Source organism: Ambystoma mexicanum, chromosome 11 (assembly GCF_040938575.1).
Source record: "Ambystoma mexicanum isolate Mex_15411 chromosome 11, UKY_AmexF1_1, whole genome shotgun sequence".
Lineage (NCBI taxonomy): Eukaryota > Metazoa > Chordata > Amphibia > Caudata > Ambystomatidae > Ambystoma > Ambystoma mexicanum.
This window is the reverse complement of record NC_090934.1, coordinates 1,477,687,339-1,477,701,154: the sequence shown is the minus strand read 5'-3', so window position 1 is coordinate 1,477,701,154 and position 13,816 is coordinate 1,477,687,339. Positions and strand designations below refer to the sequence as shown.

The 13,816-nt window shown below is 49.4% G+C and overlaps 1 protein-coding gene across 2 annotated transcripts in view; it reads right to left on the bottom strand.

Annotated features, from left to right (window-relative positions):
* FES (FES proto-oncogene, tyrosine kinase) overlaps positions 1-13,150 on the bottom strand; it is a 474,871-nt gene extending 461,721 nt beyond the window's left edge. The window contains exon 1 of one of the 2 annotated variants that reach the window (XM_069625186.1): positions 12,833-13,150. The gene's annotated coding sequence lies outside the window, so the exon portion shown is untranslated. The remainder of the gene's footprint in view (positions 1-12,832) is intronic. The other variant, XM_069625187.1, reaches the window with a different exon arrangement.
* Positions 13,151-13,816: the final 666 nt, after the last annotated feature.

Sequence of the window (13,816 nt, the reverse complement as noted above, 5' to 3'; positions counted from 1 at the left end):
ACACCCAGGAGCTGCTTTTAGCTCCTGCTCGCTCAGAGATGCAGGACACCCAGGATCTGCCTTTAGCTCCTGCACGCTCAGTGAAGCAGGACACCCAGGTGCCGTGTTTAGCTGCTGCTCCGTCAGTGAAGCAGGACACCCAGGTGCCGTGTTTAGCTGCTGCTCCGTCTGTGATGCAGGACAGCCAGGAGATGCTTTTAGCTCCTACTTGCTCAGTGATGCAGGACACCCAGGAGCTGCTTTTAGCTCCTGCTCGCTCAGTGAAGCAGGACACCCAGGTGCTGCTTTTAGCTCTTGCTCGCTCAGTGATGCAGGACACCGAGGAGCTGCATTTAGCTCCTGCTCGCTCAGTGATGCAGGACACCCAGGAGCTGCTTTTAGCTCCTGCTTGCTCTGTGATGCAAGACTCCCAGGAGCTGTTTTTAGCTCCTGCTCGCTCGGTGATGCAGGACACCAAGGTGCTGCTTTTAGCACCCGCTCGCTCAGTGATGCAGGACACTCAGGAGCTGTTTTTAGCTCCTGCACGTTTAGGGATGCAGGACACCCACGAGCTGCTTTTAGCTCCCGCTCGCTCAGTGATGAAGGGCACCGGGGAGCTGCTTTTAGATCCCGCTCGCTCAGTGATGCAGGACACCCAGGAGCTGCTTTTAGCTCCCGCTCGCTTGTTGATGCAGTACACCCAGGAACTGATTTTAGCTGCTGCTCGCTCTGTGATGCAGGACACCCAGGAGCTACGTGCTCATTGATGCAGGGCACCCAGGAGCTGCGTTTAGCTCCTGCTCGCTCAGTGATGCAGGACACTCGGGAGCTGTTTTGAACTCTTGCTCGCTTAGTGATGCAGGACACCCAGGAGCTGCTTTTAGCTCCCGCTTGCTCAGTGATGAAGGGCACCGGTCAGCTGCTTTTAGATCCCGCTCGCTCAGCGATGCAGGACACTGGGGAGCTGCATTTAGCTCCTGCTCACTCAGTGATGCAGGACACCCAGGAGCTGCTTTTAGCTCCTGCTCACTCAGTGATGCTGGACACCGAGGAGCTGCTTTTAGCTCCCGCTCGCTCAATGATGCAGGACACCCAGGAGCTGCTTTTAGCTCCTGCTCGCTCTGAAGAGGAAGTGCCAAGTGTCATCCACACTCCAGCCACCCCCTTTGTAGTACCTGGTACTTTCACGCCAAAGTATGTGACGTGTGATGAACAAATAAACCAGCAGAGAACCGCAGTTGGGCTCTGCTCTGTCCCTATCAGAGTAACAACACCTATTGAAGTACCAACACCTAAGAAAACCTGGACAGTAAGGTACCATTGAGAAAAGCATATCTACAGGCAAGACAAATGGATGTTTGTCAGAATGGAATACTCGAAGAAGCCACGAAGATACTAAAGGAAGACGACTGGTGACGTCATAATAAATCGGACTGACACACATATAGAATATATAATGACCTAACAATACTGATAAAGAGACGAAATACCATAGATAAGTGACATCATGAGCCTAAGGTGAAACAGTTGATGTCAAGATGCAGAAACTTATGCCATATGCACAATGAAGATATTCAGTTTGTTTAAACATGTACAGATGCAAGAAACCACAAGAAGCAAAGAAATTGTGAAGCTTGCCTATCCTTAGTAGTAAAATAGATTGCGGCAAGCGCCAACGATACATATATATACCTCAAAAGCATTTCATAGATGAGTGAAAATCCACTACGCACATGAGCAGAATTAACCAAAGGTTGATAAAGGTCTCAAGAGGAGAGTTTTGCTTCAAACAAATCGAGAATTAAGAAGGAGAGAAACCCAGCTGAAGGTAACCATGCCAAGAAGCCATGGTCGTATCAGGCTGGGAAAGGCCAACAGTGGATACAATTAAAGAGAAAAAGAACAGAGTATCCTGTTCAGGGAAGGTCAAGATAAGCCACAGATGGTAGAAGACTAGCAGAATTAAATCAAATACATGAAAAGGCATGAAGAAGAGGTCGACAGGCCAGTCCTCTGCACATCAATCCCCCAAAGGATGCAATGGAACTGACAGGCCAGTCCTCTCTTCACATGATTCCCCCAAAGGATACACTGGAACTGACAGGCCAGTCCTCTGCACATCAATCCCCCCAAGGGTGCACTGGAACTGACAGGCCAGTCATCTGCACATCACTCCCCCATGTTTGCCCTCCTACCCCCCAAAGGGTGCACTGGAACTTACAGACCAGTCCTCTGCACAGCAATCCCCCTAAAGGGTGCACTGGAACTGACAGGCCAGTCCTTTGCACATCAATCCCCCAAAGGGTGCACTGGAACTGACAGGCCAGTCCTCTCTGCACATGAATTCCCCCTCCACCCTGCAAAGGATGCACTGGAACTGACAGGCTAGTCCTCTGCACATCAATCCCCCCAAAGGGTGCACTGGAACTGACAGGCCAGTCCTCTCTGCACATGAATCCCCCCCAAATTATGCATTGGACCTGACAGGTCAGTCCTCTGCACATCGATCCCCCCAAAGGGTGCACTGGAACTAACAGACCCGTCCTCTGCACATCAATCCCCCCAGAGGGTGCATTGGAGCTGACAGGCCAGTCATCTGCACATCAATCCCCAAAGGGTGCACTGGAACTGACAGGCCAGTACTCTGCACATCAATCCCTCCAAGGGGTGCACTGGAACTGACAGACCAGTCCTCTGCACATCAATCCCCACAGGGTGCACTGGAACTGACAGACCAGTCTGCTACACATCAAAGCCCCAAAGGGTGCACTGGAACCAACAGGCCAGTCCTCGGCACATCAATTCCCCCAAAGGGTGCACTGGCACGGACAGGCCAGTCCTCTCTGCACATGAATCCGCCCCAAAGGGTGAACTGGAACTGACAGACCAGTCTCTGCACATCAATTCCCCCAAAGCATGCACTGGAACTCAAAGGCCAGTCACCTGCACATCAATCACCCCAAAGGATGCACTGGAACTGACAGGCCAGTCCTCTCTGCATATGAATCCCCCCAAAGGATGCACTGGAACTGACAGGCCAGTCCTCTCTGCACATGAATCCCCCCAGAGGGTGCATTGGGACTGACAGACCAGTCATCTGCACATCAGTCCCCCCAAAGGGTGCACTGGAAGTGACAGGCAATTCCTCTCTGCACATCAATCCCCCCAGAGGGTGCATTGGGACTGACAGGCCAGTTCTCTGCACATCAATCCCCCCACAGGTTGCACTGAAACTGACAGGCCAGTCCTCTCTGCACATGAATCCCCCCAGAGGGTGCATTGGGACTGACAGACCAGTCATCTGCACATCAGTCCCCCCAAAGGGTGCACTGGAAGTGACAGGCAATTCCTCTCTGCACATCAATCCCCCCAGAGGGTGCATTGGGACTGACAGGCCAGTTCTCTGCACATCAATCCCCCCACAGGTTGCACTGAAACTGACAGGCCAGTGCTCTGCACAGGACAATAAACAATAGCAGACGCGTTTCAACCTGTGAACTTTGTCTGGGATGGCAGCCGGAGTGAGTTTCTTTTGATATCGGGCAAGGGGTCTGCATCAGGGGGTCGAAAAAGAGGTGTGGCAGGAGCTGAAAATAGCTCCTAGGGGCCTGTGATTATCTTCTGAGCAGGAGCATGGAAGTGCACCAGGCTATAGTCTTGTGTCCTTCAATGTTCACCCCTGACAGTGGGTGGCAGGAGGGCACCAGGGCAGCAGACCCGCCAATGTGGCATGATGGCCTAGGCAATGTGGAGGAGCTTTACCCAAAAGGAAAGATGCCCTGCTGGCGGGAAGACTCGGGGTGCATGTGGGCCGGTGCTGCAACGTGCACCCCAACCCAGCGTCGAGGGGACCAGACTGGCCCCCCCATCGCGGTCTCCCTTCGACCAAAGAGAGTGTGTAGTGCCGTCCCCCAGGCTCTCCCGGTTCTTTTCCACAGATGTCCCTCTATATGGTGGGCTCTGGTCTGGGGGTCGCCCTTAGTGTAGGGTGGACTCATTACAGAAGGACCCCACAACAGACTTCCACCAAAACGACTTCCACACAGCACGGTTGCACCGCTCGCTTTCGCAAGACTCTCTCCCACTGGGGGTAGCTTGGCAGAGTCGGTAGAGCTGGGAGGCCGGGGCCCTTGTGCGACTGCCCGGGGGGGAGGGGGGGGCACAGATTTACACATTTTGCTTTTGTTGTTTCAGTGACTGTTGGAAGTTTGCCACAAACAGGTGATGCGCGTTACATGCAAACTCCTGCCTAATAAAGGGGGAACCGACTGCCGCCTGGAGGGCTCCCCGTCCAGACAGCGAGGGTTACAGAGGTAATGGGGTCCCCTGGACCCCAGAATCACTGTATTCCTCACATGTGTGCAGGGAAGGGTGGGGGCATCGTGATCTCTCGAAAGAATGTTCCAGCACAAAGAGTAAAAGGGGTGCCTTTTGCAGCACTTCCTGGTGCAGGGGGTCTGCAGGTTCCCCGCGCTGCATGCACTGTAGTTTCTTTTATTTTTGGTTTTTTTTAACTTGTTTTTATCTAAATTTAGATTTTACAAGATCTGGTGTGAATGTGCTTCTTCTTTAAAAAAAATGTTGTAGCAGGGCTCCAGAGGCCAGTCTCTCAGCTATCTTCTTTACACTGCTGGTTGCATTTTGTCAGGGCAATTTGCAGAATCTTAGCTGTAGCTAAGGTCCAGGCAGTCCTTCCTACCCCAATTAACCACGGCCACCACTGCTCTTCTTCCGGCTCTGTGAACGGACTCAGTGTGTCGCTAGGTAGGCTAGGCGTATAGTGGACAAAGCCTGGCAGCTAGGAAGCAAGTGTCTCACGTTTTCCATCTGGTCCGGCATCTTGCAGAGTCTGCAGGTGTTGTATTCTGACTGACCTCTAATTTGAAGTATTTCATTTGTGGCAAGCAAGTTTAGACGTGCTCTTAAGAATAGTTGGCGAAGTGGTCTACTCGGGAACCTTCTTAGATATTGAGCTGTTTCGTTCCTCTTTAGTGCATAACATGGAAGGTGTTTCAAGAGTTTGTTGTTCGACGCTTTTTCCTCAGTAGCAATCCAGTCTAAGTCTGCCAGTTTCTTCTTGACTTTATCTGGATTTCCAAATAAATCAGCTTCTGTGCAAGCTACAAGGTCTAAATTTTGCTTTATCTTTGTTGACCATTTCTTCAGCATTTTGCACTTTTCTCTGCACCTTTCCTCGTTTATCAACTGGTAGTCCTCCAGAAATAACCTTCTAGCCTCAGCCAAAGGGTGTCCGGTATCTCAGGCATGGCTTCGGAACCGTATGTAAGTTCCGGAACTGCTTTTGCCTTATAGAATTTGACGGTAGGTATAAGGGAGAATCTTCCATATTTCCTTTCCAGTATTTTGGCTTGGGTTGCCAATGATCTTACTTTTGCCCATAGGTGTTCTTGCATGCTCGTTTCTTGAGGCGAGTTGTCTATAATAACTCCCAGAAATTTTAATTTTGTTGTGTTCTCAATCGGGACGTTTTCCATGGTCCACTTGAAATTTTTCTGTTTCTTTGTTGATTTCCCCAAAGTTATGATTTTTGTTTTTTCTTTATTTATCTCCAGGTTTGAGAGCTTGGTGTAGTTTGCCAAATTGTCTAATTGACGCTGCAGCCCTATTTGGGTTAGGTCCATTAGTACTATAGCGTCTGCGTATGTTAGACGTGGCATTGATGTATTTCCAATTTTTGGCGGAAAAGCTCTCACCGAGGCATAGGAATCTTTGAAATCGCCCATGAATGCGAGAAACAGGGCCGGTGCCATGGGACAGCCTTGTTTCACCCCTCTTCGTATAGGAATTTCTTCCGACAGGTCGCCTTGTATGTTTAATTTCACTCTGATGGAGGTGTTCGTATGTAGCGCTTTGATTGGAGCCAGAATGGCTTGCGGGCAGTTCCAGGAGTTCAATTTCTTCCATAAGAGTTCTCGATCCACCCGGTCAAAGGCCTGGGTCAGGTCTATGAAGGCCACGAACACGGAGGCCACTTCCTCAGCGACTTTGCTCTTGATTATGCTAAGGAGCATGATGTTTATCGTCGTGGAAGAGTTTTTCTTAAAGCCTGCTTGAAAAGGGTCGTTACATGGTGCCTCCGTTGCCCATAGTTGGAATTTCTTTAGGAGCAGCATGCCGAAAACTTTCCCGATCATATCGAGCAATGCTATGGGCCGATAGTTGCCACGATCAGACTTGTCTCCTCTTTTGTAAATGGATACCACGTTAGCTGAGGTCCAAGATTTTGGGATGGCTCTTGGTGTTTCACAGTATTTGAGGACTAGGCTGATAAAGGGAATCCATTGTTTTTTAAATGATTTTAAGTCGATGTTAGTGACACCATCTGGTCCCGGTGCTCGAGAGTTTTTTAGTTTGTTGATTATCTCCCTGATGTCCTCTGGGTTTGAGACGTCCACCCACGGGCTGTCTTGTTGGATACAAACTTGGTCCTCATTTCCCGATGGTTTTCGGAACAGCGCTTCGAAGTGTAATATCCACTTTTCTTCGCTTACATGGTTTGCTGGCATATTGGTTTTCTGTTCTATACCAATTTTTAAGAGGTTCCAGAAGCTCCTGGAGTTTTTCCCTGCTCCATTTCTCAGGATATTTCTGATATAGATTTATTCTGTGAGTTTTAATCCAGGCTTTATAATTTCTTTCTTCTTGCATTACTTGTGCTGCTAGATCCGGTGAGTTGTGTTTTTCGGCTTTTCGCTTTAGTTGTCTCAAGCTAGCCCTTTTTGCCACGACTTGTTTATCGTATAGATGGTTCCCCGTAGGTGGCTTTCCAATTCTTTGACAAGCGGAAACTTTGTACGGGCTCAGAAAAGGGCGATAATAGATGGTTTTTTGCTCAACTTCCACTGTTTTCGTTGAGGCTTTGTATGCTTTGAACAGGTCTTCTATTCTCTCGGTGGTCAACTTTAAGCGGGTTCCCTTTGTATTACATTCAATTTCTGAGTTCATTTTTTGGTGGAGCACCTCTGTTGAGATCCATGCTGCTCTTAGCAGATTGTGGTCACTTGGGATAGTTTGCATCACTTCAAATTCTATGATCACTTCCAACATGGCCTCTGATACGTAGATGTAATCTAATGTGCTGTTTAGGGCACCCCTCTCCCAAGTTGGCAGTCTGCTGGAGAGTGGGAATGTCTGATCTAGATTGTAGAACCCTCCTGAAGACATCAGATTGTGCCACAACTCCCCTCTAGATTCTAGGGTGGATTTTATTTGTTCAGTGATGGATGTAGATGCGTTTTTTTGTTTCAGATTTAGATCCCCGCAAATTAAGACATGGGCGATGTTCTTTTCCGCATATAACCTGTCGATTTCTTTTTCCAATATTGTTAGGAATTTTTTGTCTGTGATTGCTTGTGGGTTCCAGTAGATATTGATTATTCCAATTTCTTTAACTGTTCTCTTTTCTGGCTGTTTCTCTGGAATTGTCCATGTCAGTCTGATCACTTGCATGTGGCTTGAGGCTGTAATAGATTCTGTAATGCTTAGCCCGCAGTCCACTCTAATCGCCACCAAGAGACCGGATGAAGGGCGCCCCAGTCTGTTCTTGTTTGCTGGGGCGAAAGCGATCTCGTAACCCTCCAGTGAAGGTTTCCCAGTTAGCCAGTGTTCCTGAAGTGCGATTATTTCAAATTGACCCAGATCCGGACCCCCCCGTCGTAAGATGTTTATATCCACAGGTGTTCCATGAGGCTATCTGGATCTTTTTTTCCCTCACACGTCGAGTTGTTGGAGATGTTCGTTCTGTGGCCCCGTCTCCTAGGGCGGATCGTTGCTATTTGGTCAAAGTTGCTGTAAGTGATTTTGGTAACCAAGCCCATAGTGGTTTTGATGTGGGCACAGATATAGCCTGAGGGACTTCTTTCAATGACGGAATCTTCATTTGGGGTGCTGTTTCATAATTCCCCGTTTCAACAGGGGTAGCTCTTTTTCGACGTGTTGATTCCGTTGATCGGGTGACACCTTTGCTCTTCGCATCTGTTTTATTGTTTGTGGTTGTTTTTGGTTCGGTTCGTCCTTGACTCGGTTTTTCTTTTGGGTAGTCAGGTCTTTCTTTGTCGTATTGCAACCGGCTGTCTCTGTACAGTTCTTCCGTTCTGGACATATAATGAGTGTTCTTGCCCTTGTTTATTTTTGGAGACTTGGGCTTGTTCACCTTTGTCTTTGGGGTGATCTCGCTTAACCATAGGCCTTTCTCGGCTAGTAGTTCTTTGGCTTCCTGCAGTTGAGCTCCGTAGTTCTTCCCTTTTATATGTAGGTAGCATTTTGCTTTGCTGCCTGAGTGGTACGGTTCCACTAGTGTTATATCCTCTGTCGACAGGCGATGTACCGACCTTAGATGTCTAAAGATTTTCAGAATTGTGCTTCTGTTTAGAATTATGTCCTCTTTGTTTTCTCTCATTTGTTCCAATTTCAAAATTATGGACGGTTGGTCGGGTTCGGACTCTGGCTTTCTTTTCTGACGGCCTCGGTCGGCATAATGTCTCGAATCGCTTCTCTCTTCTGCAGAGTTATGGAAGTACCAGTGTTTTTCCTTCCGTTCCCAAAGGTCTCGTTGATAGTCAGACTTGGAGTATGAAGGAGGATATTGAGTCCGTCTCTCTACCTTCTTTTCCTCTTTATATTCCACCCGATTTCTGACAGTAGTTTATTCTGATTGTTCTTTACCTTCCGTTCTTGCCCTACTGTCTGGTGGGTCTTGGATAGAGTCTTTCCTTGTCCGCCCCTTGTCATTGATGTGTTTTTGGGGGAATACCTCCCTTGCGGATTGACGCGTCAATGATTGTTGTTGGCACCTCTCCTCCGGCTCTTCATAGACGGATAAGGCCATCCATTCTTTGTCTCTTAAGAAATCATCCGCCGTCATTGGGGAGCTGTTTGACTTCTGAGCCGAGGAACCCCTGGGTAAATTGTTTTTCTTTTTTGTCAACTCCTCTTCTTTTACTACTGGTCGATTTAGGCTCTTGCTCTGAGATTGATTTTTAATCTCCGCCCCATTTTTCTGTTGTTGCACTGGTCCTTTATTTGATGTTTCCTGCGATTTTATAGAGGTAGTAGGAATTGTCCTTGTGGAAATGCTACCCTCTTTCTTTGAGTTCTTATTAGCTGGGGATTCTTCTCTTTTTTTTTTGTAGACCAGAGGTTGATGGACTGTCCAAGTCTGTCATTTTTTGGTTGAAAGTGAAGACCTTATTTTGTGACAACGGGAACAATGGTCCAGTTCCCTTATTCATATTAAAAATGCTGAAAGCGCCCTGCGTTTGCACTTCGGCGTTTGCCATCTGCTTAGTTAGGTCAATGGCGTTTGATGTCCCTGAAGTCTGTGTCGACCCATTTTTAGATAAAGCTTTTTTCTCCTGCTTGGACTTCTAGGGGTGTTCTTTCGCTTCAGACAAGTAGTTTTTCTGACTTTCCTTATATTTCACATTTATGAGGTTGACGATCCGTTTTTCTGAGGCCTTCACATATCCTTCCAAATAGATCAAGTTTGTCAAGGTCATGGCCGACACTGTTGTTTGATCTTTCATTGAGTCATTAAGTGTTTCATATAATTTGCAGAACGGAGCCAGGGCGATTGTAATGGCGGACATAATAGTTGCTAAATCTGATTTTTTTGCTGGTGTTTCTTTTAGACCTGGACTGGGTCTGTCTTGTTTGGGGCGACCCCCCGAAGGATGGTCGTCGGCCGGGTCAAGTGATTGTCGCCTCGAAGGCGGGGAAGCCAACCAGAGGCTTCTGTTCGGCCCCCTTTTCTTACTGGTGTACTGGAGCGGAACTTCGGTTGGGTTTGGATTTACGTAGTCAGTTGTTCTTTCTTCTCCATAATTGTGTTTTGGTCGTGGTGGGGTCTGGAGTTCAAAGAGACCGAGGATCTGCTCTTTTGGCCCTGGCAGGGTTTTTTTCAGTTCCTTATCGCCCGTCTTCACTGGGCTGGTTGGACTTGGTACCATGTGTTCTTCTGTCCTTTCCTGTGCTTTTTGAGGCGAAGCCACTGGCATAACGCTTTTTCGTGCCTCAGTTCCCATGCATATCGGAGAGGTGGCTTCTTTGTCCTTATTCTCTGCTCTGTTTTCCATACCGCCTTCCCCTTTGTCTTCCACCGAAATCGCCGTAGGGTTTGGATTGGGATTGTAGTCATCGCTTGAGTTGTCTTGATCTACCTCCCTTGCGGCTTCCTGAGGTAGGCACATAATCTCACTTTGAGGTTTTTCAATTGGACTCACATCTGGTGGCGTCATTTTGCGCGTTTTAGGTGGTGGTGAGGTTTCTGTGATTGCTGCCAGGATTTCCGCGTCAGATAGTTCCAATATGTCGTATTTCCTTTTTCCTTGATTTTTAAAGAAATCCAACAGTGAGTTTAGTTGTCCTTTTTTCAGGGGCGTCTTGCATGGCTGTGTCTTTTTCTTATTGGCCTTGTTAGGCCCTTTATTTTTGTTATTTGCTTTGGATCCTTTCGTTTGATGGTCTTTTGTTTTTTGTGCTTCGTGCGAGGGAGATCTAGTTGTTTCGTCGTCGATCTCTATCCACATCTCATTTGGAGGTGAGTTATTGATTAGAGGATGTTTCTCCCTCTGTGTCAACTGTAAGGATTTCCTTTTTGTTTTTTCTGTTATGTTCTTTTTTTTGTTAATTTGATTCTTTTGAGCTTGAGAGGAAGCGTATATATAGTCTCACTTTCCTCAGTAATTTTGTCTATATTAATTATTTGGGTCACATCTTTTGCCTTTTTATTAAAGGACTGTATCCCCGTAGCTGCGTCCTTTTTGGGTTGTGCCTCTGCTCCCACCAACTGTGGGTTCCCTGGGACCAAGTCCTTTGTGGATCGTGTGGCAGCCTCAGGCTGAGCCCAGTGAACCTGGGCTATAATACTGCCCTGTTCCGCTTGGGGCGCCTCCTCCACGGTATCTGCCTGTTCCTGTATCTCATGGTTCTCCGGTAGGATTTCGTCTGGATTTATCCAATGGACCCGCACTACGGCTCTGGCTCCACACGGCGTCACGGGACCCTTCCCGCTCCTAGCGGAGGGAGAGGGAACCGGAGCTGCCTTCTCTCCGGACCGCCGGGGCTCTCTGGCGCAGTCCTCTGTCGTCCATACTTCGGGTGCATTTCTCAGAGCCTCTGTGAGTTCACCCACCTTCCTCTCGTCGAGGCCCGCCCCCGTCCGCCCTCCGGCAGGCGAAGGGTGACCCACGAGCTCTGAGTCGGGCGGGGAGATCACCGTTCCCCCTGGAACGCTATCTGTTAATTCCGTTCGTCCCATATTCTGCCTCGCTGCACCAGGCGAGGTCAGATCTTTACCGCTGTTTGAAAGGGCGTTGTTTTGTAGTGTGCATGATATTGATTTGGCATCACACATGCCTTCACCGGTGTCGATGTCTGCACGTGTTTTGTGCAGGTGAGTGTCAATGGAGGACGCTCCGAACCTTTGCAGAGGGCGTGTTGTACGTGTTGGTCTTTTGTCTCTGTATCCCTCGTCCGGGAGTGTTTGCTCCGTCTGCATGGACATGATGGATTGCTTTGCTGTTGTTTTGTGTCTTAAGGTGAAATCGGTACACGGTCCACTTACCGCCCCATATGGTTTTGCTTTTGTGACTTGTGGCTTGACGGCTGTCTATGAAGTTTTGATAGCCGGCGTCAGAGAGTAATGTTTATCCAGCTGCCAGCGTACAGCAAAGCAGCAAACAGTGAAACAGTCACAGCAGGATACTCGCGCCCTTGACTAGTGCGGGCTTAACGCTGCAAGGGCGTCCCTCACTGCCTTTTGAGCTTCGTTTCTTGGATGGGCGGAGCTACGAGACTCCAGTCTCTTAAGGCTACAGTGTCTTTCTCTGCTCGCTCGCTCAGGAATTGGCTCGCAATATGCAGCAATGTTCAGTACTGGTCACAAGGAGTCCTTCTTCAAAGGGATTCAGGTACAATGCGCACTTCACTTCACAGCAGGATACTCGCGCCCTTGACTAGCGCGGGTAGTTTCCTGGTAAGCCCTGCACATATCGAGTCCACAGACGCACCCATGGGGTCCACGTATCCCATGGCACGTGCCGCAGGGTCTACACCCCCAGACCCCTGCCCAGAATGTGTAAGTGTAGTGGCCTGCCCGGTACCCACCCCATGCTCCACGTACCCAGAAGATCGCTGTCAATACTACAGGGCAGGCGTGCTCTTGCAATGTGCTGTGAGCGTGAACGCTGCAGGGGGCCACATTCCCAGTGCTCTCCAGACTTTGAAATGTCTTTCTTCCTGTTCCCAAATGTCTGAAGCACTTTGCAGAGTTGCAGACTGTGTACCCCACTACTCCCACGGTCCCAGTCCACATCCAGGTTGCGCTAGGATTGAAAACGTAGCATCGCCTTCACTTGACCTTCCCCATTCCCAGTGCCTGCTGGTACTTGTAGTCCCCCGTTAGTGTTAGTATGGGCCTAGATTTCCCAGCATGCAGTGGGAAAAGCCAGGGCTGGCTGAAGGTGTCAGGCACGGAACAGGAAATATGGGGAAACGAGAGTTCTGCGTTTCCCTTCGACCCACACCCCTTCCTGGCACTCGCTATCCCTGCCTCAATAACATGCACTTTAAGAAAGTGCGACAAGAAGTTGCTTGGGAGAGAAATACTGCAGGGAACTGGTGTTCACTCTGGGCGGGGTCGCCAGCCGCTTTATTTCCGTGGTGGTGACCTTTCACAACCCTTCCCCCACCCCAATTATTTGATAAGTGGTTTTTGTGGGGCGCGCGAGAACATAAGGGGCGCCTTTTATAATAGTGCACGCACGCATGCCCAGGTCCTGCCCTGTGTCAGGAGGGGCAGCACTAACACACAAGTGTCGCACACACGACTCACCTGATCACGGCCCCTGCACAGCGCCTAGGCGACGAGTCGGACTCCAGGAGCTGGATTTGCACCCGGCGCTTCTCGCAAGAGGAAATTCCCACTGGGTGGAGTTAGGGAGTGAGTCCATGGACTGGCTCGGGAGCCCTGCGGCAGATCACGCAGCCCCCCTGGAGGGCAGCCCTGAGCGCAAGGTGGTGGCAGAGAACTGTGTGTCGGTCAGCTGGGTGGCAGATCTGGGCAAGGACGGGGCGCCCCAGGCGGCTGAAGGCAGCGCCCTCCAGTGTGCTCGAATGCACTCTGCATAAGCACTCCTGTGTGCTGCGGGGCAGAGCCGCACGAGCTCCCGGCCGTCCTCCCCCCACTCGCTCTCTGCTGCCACCTGGTGACAATAGTCACCATTTGCGAGACACAATCACTACACAGCCGGCGCCTGTGTCATTTACCTGCATAGCGCCTAGAGGCAGGACTACATTGCACTGACTACCTGGATATACCCACTGGCCTTTTCAGGGGAAGGAGGGGGACCCACGGAAAATAAGGGATACTTTCTGTAAAAGCAAAGGACTTAACTCGGGGAATGTGGCATCGTGAGGGTTAATTCACACTCAGAACTTTCAATGTTTTTTAGCCAGCTTGCAAACCCCCCCTCCCCCCCCGCTTCAGAGAGGTGGCCTGTGAATGCTAGTGGCCAGGAAACAAGACCTCTCTTAAACCTCCATGAAGATGCCAACTCAGAGGGCCCCCACGGTTCAGAGTGACTCTACACTGCCGACACAAACCCTGATTAGTGCAACTGTGCAAAGTGTATTTCTGCCTTGCAAAGTCCGTGCATACTCATTTTTTTAGTACAAAATGCAAAAAATTCTATGAATCGGGGCCGTGAGGCAAGGCTGAAGAGCGACTAGGCGGGTATGCCTGGGCGCAGCACCTGGGAAGGCGTGGCTTATTGCACGTGGAATAAAGATATGAGGCCTTTCTAGGCCTTGTTATAAG